This window comes from Chaetodon trifascialis, chromosome 3 (assembly GCF_039877785.1).
Source record: "Chaetodon trifascialis isolate fChaTrf1 chromosome 3, fChaTrf1.hap1, whole genome shotgun sequence".
In the NCBI taxonomy this organism is placed as follows: domain Eukaryota; kingdom Metazoa; phylum Chordata; class Actinopteri; order Chaetodontiformes; family Chaetodontidae; genus Chaetodon; species Chaetodon trifascialis.
In genome coordinates this window covers 29,006,751-29,019,672 of record NC_092058.1, presented here as the reverse complement: position 1 = coordinate 29,019,672, position 12,922 = coordinate 29,006,751, and the positions used below count along the sequence as shown (strand labels likewise).

Below are 12,922 nucleotides of genomic sequence, written 5' to 3'. Positions count from 1 at the left end.
CATATTGTTGTCCACTCAGAAACACTGTGGCTGATTCAAAGGGCTCAAGGACCTGGTTCAGCTCCTCAATCAGATTCCACTGTTCAGGTTTGAGGTCCAGATAATGTTTCCCTCTCTGGGTCACTGCTGGGTCGGAGAGTGTGGCAGTCACTGGCCATCTCTGTTCTTGTAGCCTGGACAACATGGCATAAGTGCTGTTCCAGCGTGTGGAGACATCTTGCACCAGCATGTTGTCCTTGCAACCCATTTGTTTCTGCTTGTCCTTCAACTTGGTGCATGCCAGTTCACTCTTTTTAAAGTGTTCGACAAGGCTTCTCGCAGCAGCAACACACTTGGAGATAGCCTGGTGGAATTTCAGTGAGCTTTGCACAACCAAGTTGAGGGTGTGCCCTGAACATCTCACTGATGCCCATCCGTGTCTTCCTTCCAAAATCTTTGCTGCTGCTACGACATTGGCACCGTTGTCGTGGACGACAGCCTTGATTTTCTTTTCTGGAATGTCAAATGTGGCAATCACCTCCTCAATCCACTCTGCAATATTTGCAGCTGTGTGTCTCTCCTCAAGGGGCATCGTCGTCAGGGAGTGGGACACCATGTTCCAGCTCTTCCTAATATAGTGGCATGTCACCCCCATATAAGCCTCCGTTGAGATGCTTGTCCAAATATCAGTAGTGAGTGCAACGCTGTCGGTCTCTTGTAGAGCCTGCTTCATCTTGGCTTTGATGACTTCATACTTTTTCTCCATCTGTTTTGTGAAGAAAGTTCTTGATGGAAGCTCGTACTTGGGATGGAAGGTTGAAACCATTGCTTTAAAACCACTATCCTCCACCATGCTTAGTGGGTGCATGTCTGTGACTATCATGTTTAAAATGCTATTTGTAAGCTCAGCTGCTTGCTCGGGGCTACATAATGGCACTTTGTAGATGAATTTGTCCATGCGAGACTGTGCTGATGTACTGAAAAAGAAGAGAAATAATAATTTGTTAATTGACATTATTAAGACTAAATGATATAATACAGTAGGTTCATGGCTGTGCATTTAAAAACCCTGAACTTACACCAGTTGACCAAATTCACTGCCTTCACTCAAAAAACTATGGATCTTACCAAGAAATTTTCTTATTTCTAACCTAAAAATGTCATTACACCTGATAACACACATCACTTAAAAGGTTAGGTGTTTTTCCCACGTGTTTCAATTGAACTTTCATTTGTGTCAAGCAAATTTTAAGTTCTAGTTAAGTTTTAAATTAAAGTTTTGATAAGATTTTGAGTTTTTGCAGTGTTCAAAATAAAATTATGATACCTGCTGTATTGGAGCACATTAGGCACCAGTGCTACTTGATGTTTTATCCATCAATGACTACTGAGCTAAAATTGACAACTACCCAGTTAGCTTTATTATGTTTTTATTTTTCACCCTCATCACTCTACAGCGCTGTGTTTTTACAGATTAAATAAAGCCTGTATGAAAGGCACGTTAGCCACGCATCGACAGTTGTCATAATTAATAGAAACCTAGCCCTCCGCAGGGCTAACGTTATGTTAGCAAGGTACAGTAACGTTAATCTCATTAATTAGCGCTACGTTAACTTAATTTTACCTTGTCTCGGGTGACGGTCCTCCGCTCTCGGAGTAAACAGGGTGCCTTCGGTGGAGATGCTGCAGCATTGAAGACGTACTGTTGTGGTATGCAAGCGCTGTCTTACAGTGAATACATGCAACGTCCATGTTTAAAACCAAACATATTCGCCGCCTCTTTCTTCTTCCTTTACGTGCGTGACGTCAGCGCGTTGTGCCGCATTAAAAGTAGTCCGGGCGAAATACCATGCTTTGAGCTGGCAAAATTAAACGATTCCTCGAGGCAGAGAAAATTCCTCGATCATTTTTTGTAATCGAGTTACTCGAATTATTCGAGGAATCGTTTCAGCCCTACAATACTGTTCACCAAAGCTACCATCTTATCTTACTGTGCGAGTATACTAACATTTAATAATTAGCCCTGAAGTTATTACACTTCATCCTGTGGGGGAACATACTGTCAGTTGAGAGTTTATTAGTTAGACCAATCTAAAACTAATGCAGTCTAATTCAACAGTCCTGCAATAAATCCTCCTTTCATGAAGATCATGGTGTTCAGTTTGTGTTGAAACTGGTGGTGAACGGACATTTTGCAGGACATAGTTTCTGTTATCTAGTCCTCATTTATGTAAATGGGGTAAAACGGGGAGGTTTTAGAATACATCCGCACTGAAAATATAGAAATTTGTGGAAAAGGTTGAAAACCAATGTTTCAGATTTCTCCTTCCATCTCCATGTATTGTCACTTCTGCTCGTTCAGTGTACTGTTTATTTGGATCTGTAGTGCTGTACAGTATATGATGTTTTTTCTCAGATACATAGATTTGTTTGATGGCACACATTTTTTACAGTGTGCAAATTTGTACCTTGTTTGGGTGTAAGATGCTGATTGGTTGCTATATAAATATCTAATTACCTCAAAAGAATCCAATTTTCACCTGTGTTTTTGCTGTGTTCTTCAAAGTCGTGACACTGATGAGGAAAATGTTGTCTTCCTTCTTCATGTGTATAAAGTGACCTCTCATCGAGCGCCACCATCTCCTGTCATCTTTGCTCAAACCTGGCAGCCGCCCTTCCTGTGAGCAGGGACTAACTTCAATCTTATCGCCGGCGGACCACAGTGGATCAGGTCAGTTTTTTTTTTGGACCAAATACTGAAATATTTGGGGTACAATCAATAAAAGAGCTTTTGCTGCTGTTCTTGGCTGCGTGCTGTTGTTTATCTACCTGTGTTGCTGCCTCCCGGCTAGATGAAACCAAAGTGCTGGCTGCTGCCTGCCTTCCAAGGTCAGGTCACTCAGACCTTGTTTAGATGTGAATGATGCTTTGGGTGAATTTAGAGCAGAGGCGGGAGTTGCTGTTATCCCCTGCCTTGCTGTATAATGAGGTGTGTGTGTGTGTGTGTGTGTGTGTGTGTGTGTGTGTGTGTGTGTGTGTGTGTGTGTGTGTGAGAGAGAGAGAGTGTGTGGAGGGTTGGTGACCCTTGTGCTTGTCTGGAGCACAATGATGAATGAGACTGTTTCTTTGCCGTCCGACAAATGTACACACATTCATATGCACTTCTATCTGTCCACTATCCTGAATGAATCTGTACATACAGAGCTTGCTTTCTGTGTCCTCCTTGAAGTATCATTTACAGCCAGACATTGCTTTTCTTCTCCCATTAATTCCTCATTGTGTCTCAGAATGCGTAGCATTTGGAAGTTTCTTGTTGCAGATGCTGGTATGATCCATGAATTTCAGTACTGATGCTAAAACGATGCTTTTTCAGTATCTTACTGCCTTTCAGTTGCTCAGATATTTTTGGGCACTTGCATGTTTTGCCTTTCTTTGAACAGAAGAAGCAAAACATCTCAAATGTATTTTCAAAAACTGATGCAAATACCTGTGCAATAAAATATATAGAAAATGAGCAAAATTGTGATTTCTGATGTGAGAATAGTAGACAGGACATGACAACCATTGCAGTGCTGACTAACTGACAGACTAACAGTTTTCACTTGGCCAGGGTATTATACCTCACTATCATTTTTTTATTTTTTGGACCAACTAAAGCACCAAGTATCAAAAAATGCCAAGAAAGTTGCCACTGAATATCTGGGTGTGTAGTCTCAGAGCACATGTGAGTCCTAAATCTGGCCAAAAGCCACATTCTGTATCCACATCCTTTCCCTGTCAACATGAAGGAGCGCTGCAGAAGCTAGCACATGTTAGGAATGAGGTTTTGGGAATGTTTGATGACATTAAAACGTTATGACGTTAAAAGATGTTTTGGAGAGAATCTGAATACTTTTTGTGGTACTGTCCATATGCTGGATACAAATGAGAACACACACGCTGTCTCTGCAGAAATCAAGTTTATTGCAGCCTTTTTGGCAAAAAATAAATAAATAAATAAATAAATGTAGCTTTGCAGCCGTGATGATTAAGGTCTGATGCAACCAGCAGTTTGGGCAGTTATAAATCAAATTTTGATTGCTTTTACAACTCCTCTGATAATGTGCAGATTCATTCTTTTCACCACTACTCTGCAAGAAGCAGCACTCACATGAATTGCTTCATGTGTCAAGTGTTAAAGTTTGATGAATCAATTTAATGACCATTAAAACCTTAAAATGTATGTGTAAGTATAAGTTGTATGTGAAAGTTTGCATGAATTGAATTGTTTAGTGGGTGTGTAGTTTAATTATGATACCCTGCTAGATGTAGCGTCCTCTGTAATGGACAGCTGTTCACTGTAGAGATCGACTGATATGAATTTTTCAGGGCTGATACCGATACCGATTATTAATAATCAAGTGAAACCGATAGCCGATGTTTAGAACCGATATTCGTTTGCAGCAAAAATTAAAATTTTGGTGTCAAAATTTAGAGTAACACACCTGGGATTAGAATGAATACAGTATACTGTTTGTTTTGTGTACACTGAAAAAAAGACCTTAACTTTCTGTAAAATAACACAAACACAAAATCTTCATTGAAATGCCTGTAAATTTAATTATTTTTAAAACAAAAAGTGCAGGGGCCTTCCAGCAACATTTCTTAAAACTCACTCGAATGAATGAATGAATGAATGAATGAATAAAGAAATAAATAAAGAAATAAATAAAAAAAATAGCTCCCTGAATTTTTGAAACATCAACAAAATAAACTGAACTGAACTGTTCTGAAATTTGGGTCTGAGTTAGTACTCCCAGTTCAGTAGCAGGAGACATGCCAGCGCCACAGTTTTCATATCTTCAAGCTTGGAAAAGCGTTTCATTACACACGTGAGTTGTAGACGCGACGGTAAATTTATTGATTGAAAATAAAACACACTGAGAATAATCTCCTCGTGCCTTCTGCCTGACTCATATCCCTGGACTTTACGAGTGACGGGCAAAAAGACGATCATTTAACACCAGTAGTTACGTTGCTGCATCATAGTGTAGTGAGAGCACGAGCGCTGAGAGAGAGGCGACTGTAAACAAACAAGGACACGTTAGCGTGCAGTACTGTTAAACTTATAGGCTAGAATCACCTCCGGTGTTGTTTAAAACGGGCTGAGACACATTAGGAGATTTATCATTCCCCCAAAGTAACAGTAACCAAAAGGGCCTATATTATTATTGTGCGTCTGGCCACAGCTATAAAGCGGTTGCAGCAGGTATAACGTAGCAGTGGGTCATCATGAAATACGTAAGGGATAATGCCCGACGAGGTGTCCATTATGAGAAATGAATGGACGACGCGGAGGCGTGAACCGGTTACTTAATTGATTGCTTAACGTTATGTTACGTGATACAAAGTATCATTTCAGAGGGCAAGTACCCCTTTTACCGCTTGTGTGTGTCCAGAGGATGATGCAAGATTTTGTTCAAAGAATCAAAGTCCACAGATGGTTTCCTAAATCATTTTTATTGCAAGAAATATTATCCACCATTCACTCTGATCATTAAATGCGTATCAAGCAAGTCTATCCTAAATCGTTTTTATAAATATTATCCACCAGTCTACTGTCTTGCTGTTGTGAAAAATAACCTGTGAAATAACATATGTTAATGTATGTTCTGAGTTTCTGTTGCCACGGTTACCAACGAGCGTTTGAGCCAGCGCAATAATTTAGAACAATCACGCTATTTGACCGGAACTTTTTTATAGGTGTCCTACAACACTTTTTAACGGACACCCTGCAGCCAATCAGAATCGAGTATTCACCCAGACCAGGGTATAAGCCTTGTTGAAGTTGTTTCATCTCCAGAGCCAAACAGCAGAATTCAGCAGGTTTTCCTCCCTTATACTTGCTATAGTCTACCTACCGGTATGTCGTTATGTCTTTTTTTTATTAAGTAAGGAGCTTCAGGTCATGTTCACTTGATTACGTCTTTTATTGCAACTTGAGGGTTTTTATTGCAACTTCGACTGACTCTGTTGCCTTGCCTCCGCTGGATCACCGGAGCAGTCGTCTGCTTCTCCGTGTCTGTATGTAGAGGCTTCAGTGTTGATTGGCTGTCACTGACTCACTTGTGCCATGTAGCCAATCAGTGAGGGCTGTGGGCGGGACTTTGTTACACAGGCAAGAATGGTGACTTCAAGTGGAGAGACGGCTGCATCAGAGCCAACGGAGCGCGTTTTAGAATACATTAATTAATTTTATCGGTTATCGGTGGAAAAAATGGCCGATGCCGATGATAGAAAAAATGCCGAAAATCGGCCGATATTATCGGCCAGGCCAATAATTGGTCGATCCCTAGTTCACTGGCTGACTGCTGCGTGATAACGTTGCGTGGTAAACCACCTAGCTAATGGGGAAACTCAAATTTTCAGACAAATGGTTGGAGGAGAATGAGTTTGAACCATGACACTCTGGAAGTAACTGTGAGGCGTACTGCTCTGTGTGTGGGATGGCAGTAAACATAGCTTCAATGGGGATTAACATTGCTAAGTGCCACATGCTAAGTGCTAGCCACAAAGCCGCTATGGTCCACTGACAGTTGGTATCTATCGTATATTTCTGTGCTACAACACTGTCCTTACCCACCCCCACTGAAGCCAGTGTGTGTGTTGCAGGGAATAAGATTGTGTGTCTAGCTGTTGCGTATTACTGAAATGACTCTTTCCAATTCACCTTGCATTAAGTTAGCCAACCAATTCATTCTTTTGTGATCTCCTAACAGCTTAATTGTGCCATCTTATAATCAATGTACAGTAAATGGTAAATGTGTTGTTAATGTAACAGGTTAGAACTTGAAGTGGCTAATATGAGGTTTAAGATATGTATTAATTGTGGGAGTACGTTTGCATAGAACCAAGAGAAGGGAGTTGTCTAGGTCCTCTGTCTATAGACATAAAAACAATAAAGATAATATAAACATTGGAAAATGAGCTTATGTAGCTAAATGGAACAAAAAGGATTTAGCAAAAAACAGGTATGTACTTCTCAAAATGAGGTGTTGAGAAAATGTTTGTTTTGGTATCTGTACTGACTGTCAAGTATCATATTGTAACTTGTACCGAAAATGTATCCAGTAATACTTAGCTCATGGTTTTCTCTATTCAGTTTTACGGGCACACTAAATTTCTGAAGGTTGCATACATCACCCATACAGATTGAATATTACATTTGACTGCAGTTGGCATGTCAGTGTTGCCAGCTGCCCTGTGAAGAGTGTTAAGGCACCTCTGTGCTCCTCGGTTCCTCAGACCTCTCATTGGATGAGTACGCAGTGAACAGATGTTAAGCAGCCATCACACAGCTGAAAATACCCACCAAAACATGATTTAACTTCTACCCTGAACACTGCAAGAACCACCAAAATCCAAACAATATCACCATGCAACAAGCAGCACACACAGTGACGTTATTGTGTGCACATTCAACCACAGCTAAAACAGGCTGCTCCACTGTGTGCTTCCAGAGCGCTTTTACATTTTTACATCCTCTATTGTCTAATGTAACAGAAATCATTTAAAGCCCATTCCTTCTGGTTCACCTTTAAAAGTGCGCTGTGCTGTGCAGATTTTTATTGTATATTCCCAGTAGGAGGTGAGGCTGGAGCTATGAGGGAAATGTTCCCTGTGTGAGCATTTAACTCTGAATGTCAAGCTGCTTCAAAGATCCTGCACTATTTATGGTGAGGGAGTGAAGAGAGAGAATAGGGGTCTCGATGAGTCATTCCTGTATCTTCAATACCGGGACTCCACACACATGCAGAGCAGAGTGAGAAATGGAGTTTAGAGGAAGGAGTTTGAAGTCAACTTAGTGATTCCAGACCCATTAGTCACCTGTTTTTCCTTGTAATTGGCAGATAAATAATGTTCACATGTAATCAGTGATTCATAAAATTGTGCAAGTCAGATTGTCTCATTGTTTACAAGAAAAAACATTGAAGGCAGTAAATCATGTGGCTGGCTGTAGGTGTGGTCATGGAGCAAAAGTAAGAAGATGTTAGGCAGAAGTTTTCATTTAAGAAAGAGTTAAGATAGAACTCATAGAAAAGTTAGTCTAAACCAGTGGTTCCCAAACTCTTGCTCATGCCTGACACATAGAGAGCAGTTCAGAGTGGATGAACAGGTCAGGCAGAGGCCCCCAGAGCACTGAGTTTTTGTCCAGTCTGGTGTTGTTGAGTTGTTTAAGCTTTTTGCAGTTATTATTTTCAGCTTCTTTTTTTGATTTGGTCGGTTGCAATGATGGTCCAACGTAATTATGATGTAGGAACAGCACCAACACAGTGATATCAGATCATGTGTCCAAACTCACACTCTCATTCCATCATTCACTGCTCTCTGTGTCGCAGGCTGTGAGTAATTCACTGTGTAGTGAGCAGTAAATGGAGATTTTGGACACTGATGAATCATCATCATTTGTGTCATCGCTGACAGGTGTCATTTTCACACACAGTGGAACCACTGCTTCTGTCTTTATTTCAACAAATCCAGAGTGAGTCATAATTGCTGGAACAGTAAAAGAGGGAACCAGGAAGGTTTTGGTGAGTTTTTTGTTTTGTTTTTGTTGCGTTCGAATGAGGTGTGTCTTATGATGATAAAATGACAGTTTCTGTAAATGGAGCCAAACACTTAGAATAACAGTCTGAGCCTGTTGGGCTCAGGCTGTGTACAATGTACAGTCAATGTACATCCACTTTTGTATCCTATAACGTGTTGTTGAATTATTCAACAGCACCTTATAGGATATCAATTGTTTCTTTTGTAATCTGTAGGTATGTGGATCTTTTCAAAGACGCTTATGTTGAAATAATATACAAATGTATGTCCCTTGTATTTGTTTTCCCTTTTATGGGCATAATGCACAAAAACAGATATTTGAGGGGTTTGAACCCATGTGCTTATTTTTTAGTAGGAATATTGGAACATTGTTTTTACAGCCCTACTGGACACTTCTTCTTTGTTGCATTTTGGGATTTTTTTAGGGTGCTCTGTAGGCACTCAGAATTCAGTCACTCCAATTAAATGACAGAGGGTAAATATGGCACAGGAGGTGATTTCAGACACATGCAGGATGTCTGCTGTGAAAAAGCTCTGTAAGGTCACACATGTTTTCCCCTGGTTGTGTGTGATCCCCCAGGACTGGCTCTACCCTCCAGTCTGAGAACCACTGTGTAAACTGATGGGCGGACAGGAGTGGCTTTCACACCTGAAGTTTGTTTCAGTGGAAGAATTTGATGCGGGATGACCCTCACCCAAAACTGTCCAATGAATGACTTACCTGTCAGGAAACAATGTCAATTACATTACCAATCAATCACAACCCACATGCATGACAGCAAGGAACAGAGCCATAATATCACTTTATGAGGAGGGGTATAGTTACTGTTCCACTCATTTTTTACCGAGGTTATGTTCAAAATGACACAACACACACAGGTTATCTGTTTTTTACTGTGAAAATTCCTGCGCCCACATGCTGACATGCACATGTGGTTCTTAGTTACGCAGTGGTTGTGTATAAATGTATTTAGTGCTTATGTAAATAACTTTCAGGGGATTCCTTTCAGATATGTGATGACACTTACTGGGGAGACAGTGACTGGAGCTCCGGAAAGCTGGGCAGTCCTCTGACAGTATGAGGGAATGACGGACAGACAAGTGTGTTGAATGGAGGATGGTGCAGTGAAGGATAACTCGTCTCTGCTCCCTTTACGCCTCCTTCCATCCCTCTGCACCTCTGCAGCCTAATAACCAGACTGACACTCGTGTCCTTCAGCACCTCATTGTAAACCTCTTGCTTGTAAAACAGGCTGAAGCGAGACAAAGTCCCAGTGATAATATCTGTCCCTCTCTCCACCACACACACACAGTCACCATCACTTGGAAAATAAATAACATTTATGCAATCTGGATTCAGACAGGAATGTGCAGAGCTCGTACCTATTTTTCTTTTTAATGAGCATCTCCTTCCCTAGACGGTCCTCTGTGTGTCTGTTCTGTCAGACTAGCACGCTTTGCTCCAGCCAGCAGCAGCTTCATACGGGTGTGTTCACCAAGGGTGGCCCAAACCATGATGGCAAGTCCATCTTCAGGGTGGTCTGCTGTGGCAGAACAGGTTTGTTGTTAGAGATTACTCATAGCTTCAGACAGTGTTACGCTTCTTAGGCTGTATTACACTGAAAGGTAACTCGCTGTACTGTAGTTGTCATGGTGTTACATAAGGTTATGTGACGCATTATGGCCTACAAACATGCGCACACACACATATACACACACACCAAAACAGCCTTCCTTTCAAGGCATTTACTAACAACATGGACTTGTACAAATACATAGAAATGCATCCACGTGAATTTCCTCCTCTCACATGCACACACATCGTCTACCCTCCCCCACCATATTTCCAGAAATGTGAAGTACATTTGCATTGTGAGCAGCTTGTAAAAATCCCTCTCCTGAGCTCCATAATTGGCTGTTAGGCTGTGGTCTGTTGTCCCGTCCTGGAGCACTAAAGCCAGAGTGAAGCAGCAGCAACTCCACACAGCGATGCTCACCTCCAAGAGGAATCTGTGGCATTTAACAGAGCCTGGTGAAGAGCGGTGGCCAGCTGTGGAGGTCAACTGTTTGTTTAAAAGCAACGACAAGAAAAGTTTGAATGACTGTAAACCTTGTTTAGTTTCTGGAAGATAGAAAAATATTCTTTCTGGAACCAAGTTACATTATTTTAAAAAGAAGGAAGCACACAGATCTGATAAATCCTCCCTGAGCTTTTTGCCTTTCTTTGCTCAGCTCTCTAGGAAATAGACTTCCAATTATCGATTTTTGATGGTGTTGCTCTTAATGAGGATCACTAACAAGAGCAAGTGGAGTTATTCTTTTGCTCAACAAATCTGTTCACAAATAATTCGTTTTATATGGTCGAACCCTCCAGCGATGTGCACTGTGTGAGTGCTTGATTCTGTGTTTGCCTTGGTCATCAACCTGTGTATCATCCCCATTATCTGACTCACAGCTGTGGAAATGCCTGAGGCTCTTTATGGTTTCATGGCTTGTCAAAACTGTGGAGTGGCTGGCAGCACTTCTGCTTTCCAGCTTCGATAGGAGAGTGACTTTTTTATTCTGATGCTGTGTTGGAGAAGCTCATTTAGTTGTTACTGCACTCCAGACTCTTTTGCAGTCACAAACTGTTTTATGACTTCATTCTCACCTTTGCATGTTCTACAAGAAGCGTGGCTCCATAAGCAACACACACCCAAATGTTTTATTGAGGCAACACTATGGAAAAGTAGCATTAGCCGCATGGGACCACAAAGGGGCTCTTTGTGTAGTGGTGTGTTTTACACACACACACACACACACACACACACACACACACACACACACACACACACACAGCATTTTCAGGGAGGACCAGACAACACAGCAGCCACACTAACATTTACCCTTCACCCTCTCTGCACTGCCCTTGTTATTGCCCAGACAGGCACAGAAAGGATCCTTTATATATATATACCCGTGTGTGTGTGTGTGTGTGTGTGTGTGTGTGTGTGTGTGTGTGTGTGTGTGTGTGTGTGTGTGTGTGTGTGTGTGTGTGTGTGTGTGTGTGTGTGTGTGTGTGTGTGTGTGTGTGTGTGTGTGTGTGTGTGTGTGTGTGTGTGTGTGTGTGTAGGTCTGAATTACCCCTTCATGAGAGCATGCTATCATGCAAAATCTCCTCTGCTGGCCTTCAAGAACACTGCCTTTAATATTATCCTAAGATTGCAACAGCTAGCACTTTACCTGCTGCTCAGAAAAAGCCCAGTGTTGTGAGAAAAGAGGATTATGGTACTAGTTTCAAGAGAGACAGAGAGAGGGTGTATTGTGCCTGAGTGCTTGGAGGTGAGTGCCATGTCAGTCGGAAATGAATTTTCAGTACAGTTGCTCAATGTTTCAAAGGACTGTGTGAGGCTGCAGTAAGCCTTAACTGAGCTCTTTTTCACAGCAGCACGGCTCATCTCGGTTCCACAACCTGAACTTTTCTTCATTGTGTAGAGCAACAGAATTCAGGTCTGTGCCCAAATTGTTCATTCACAATCTTAAATTTATCGTCATCTGACTCCTTGGTGCCTGAGTTGCTGGTCTACAATCTCCATAGTTATTCAGAAGAGCAGTAGTCATTTTTGGAAATATGGGTTCCATTTTTCTCTGGATGTAATTGAAGTATTTTCAGGCATGGAGAGGGCCGGCCCTGAATCCCAATAGATTCTCACAGGAATTCAGTTGTTACAGTGTTATAGATTGGCCAACAGGTCTGTTTAGCTGTTAAGTTGCAACACTGAAAGTTAGTCAAGTGTTCTTATATTCTGGCTTGAGTGTCTCATGATAGTACCACACTGTGTTAACTAGGGATCGACCAATTATCGGCCTGGCCAATAATATCGGCCGATTTTCGGCATTTTTTCGATGATCAGTATCGGCTGTTTTTTCCACCGATAACCGATAAAATTAATTAACGTATTTTAAAACGCGCTCCTTTGGCTCTGATGCAGCCGTCTCTCCCCCCGAAGTCACCACTCTTGGCTGTGTAACAATGTCCCGCCCACAGCCCTCACTGATTGGCTATATGGCACAAGTGAGTCATTGACAGCCAATCGACACTGAAGCCTCTACTCTAGACAGAGTCAGTCGAAGTTGCAATAAAAACCCTCCTCTTTGATGAAGTTTTAAAAACACCACAACCTTATGATCAATTTCAGTGATAACATGCAAACCCAGTTGAAATTTCAAATTTCATAAATAGTGTCACACACCAAAAAAAAAAAAGACGTAACCAAATGAACATGACCTGAAGCTCCTTCCTCAACAATAATAAAAAAAGACATAACTACATACCGGTAGGTAGACTAAGGGTATAAGGGTGGAAAACCTGCAGAAT

General features: G+C 41.5%; 1 protein-coding gene across 3 annotated transcripts in view; it reads left to right on the top strand.

Annotated features, from left to right (window-relative positions):
- plxnb1b (plexin b1b) overlaps positions 1-12,922 on the top strand; it is a 111,903-nt gene that overhangs the window by 38,601 nt on the left and 60,380 nt on the right. Inside the window, exon 1 of one of the 3 annotated variants that reach the window (XM_070958633.1) lies at positions 2,636-2,710. The exons of the other annotated variants lie outside the window; for them this stretch is intronic. The gene's annotated coding sequence lies outside the window, so the exon portion shown is untranslated. Of the gene's footprint in view, positions 1-2,635; positions 2,711-12,922 lie in introns of those variants that run through there. 3 annotated transcript variants of the gene reach the window in all.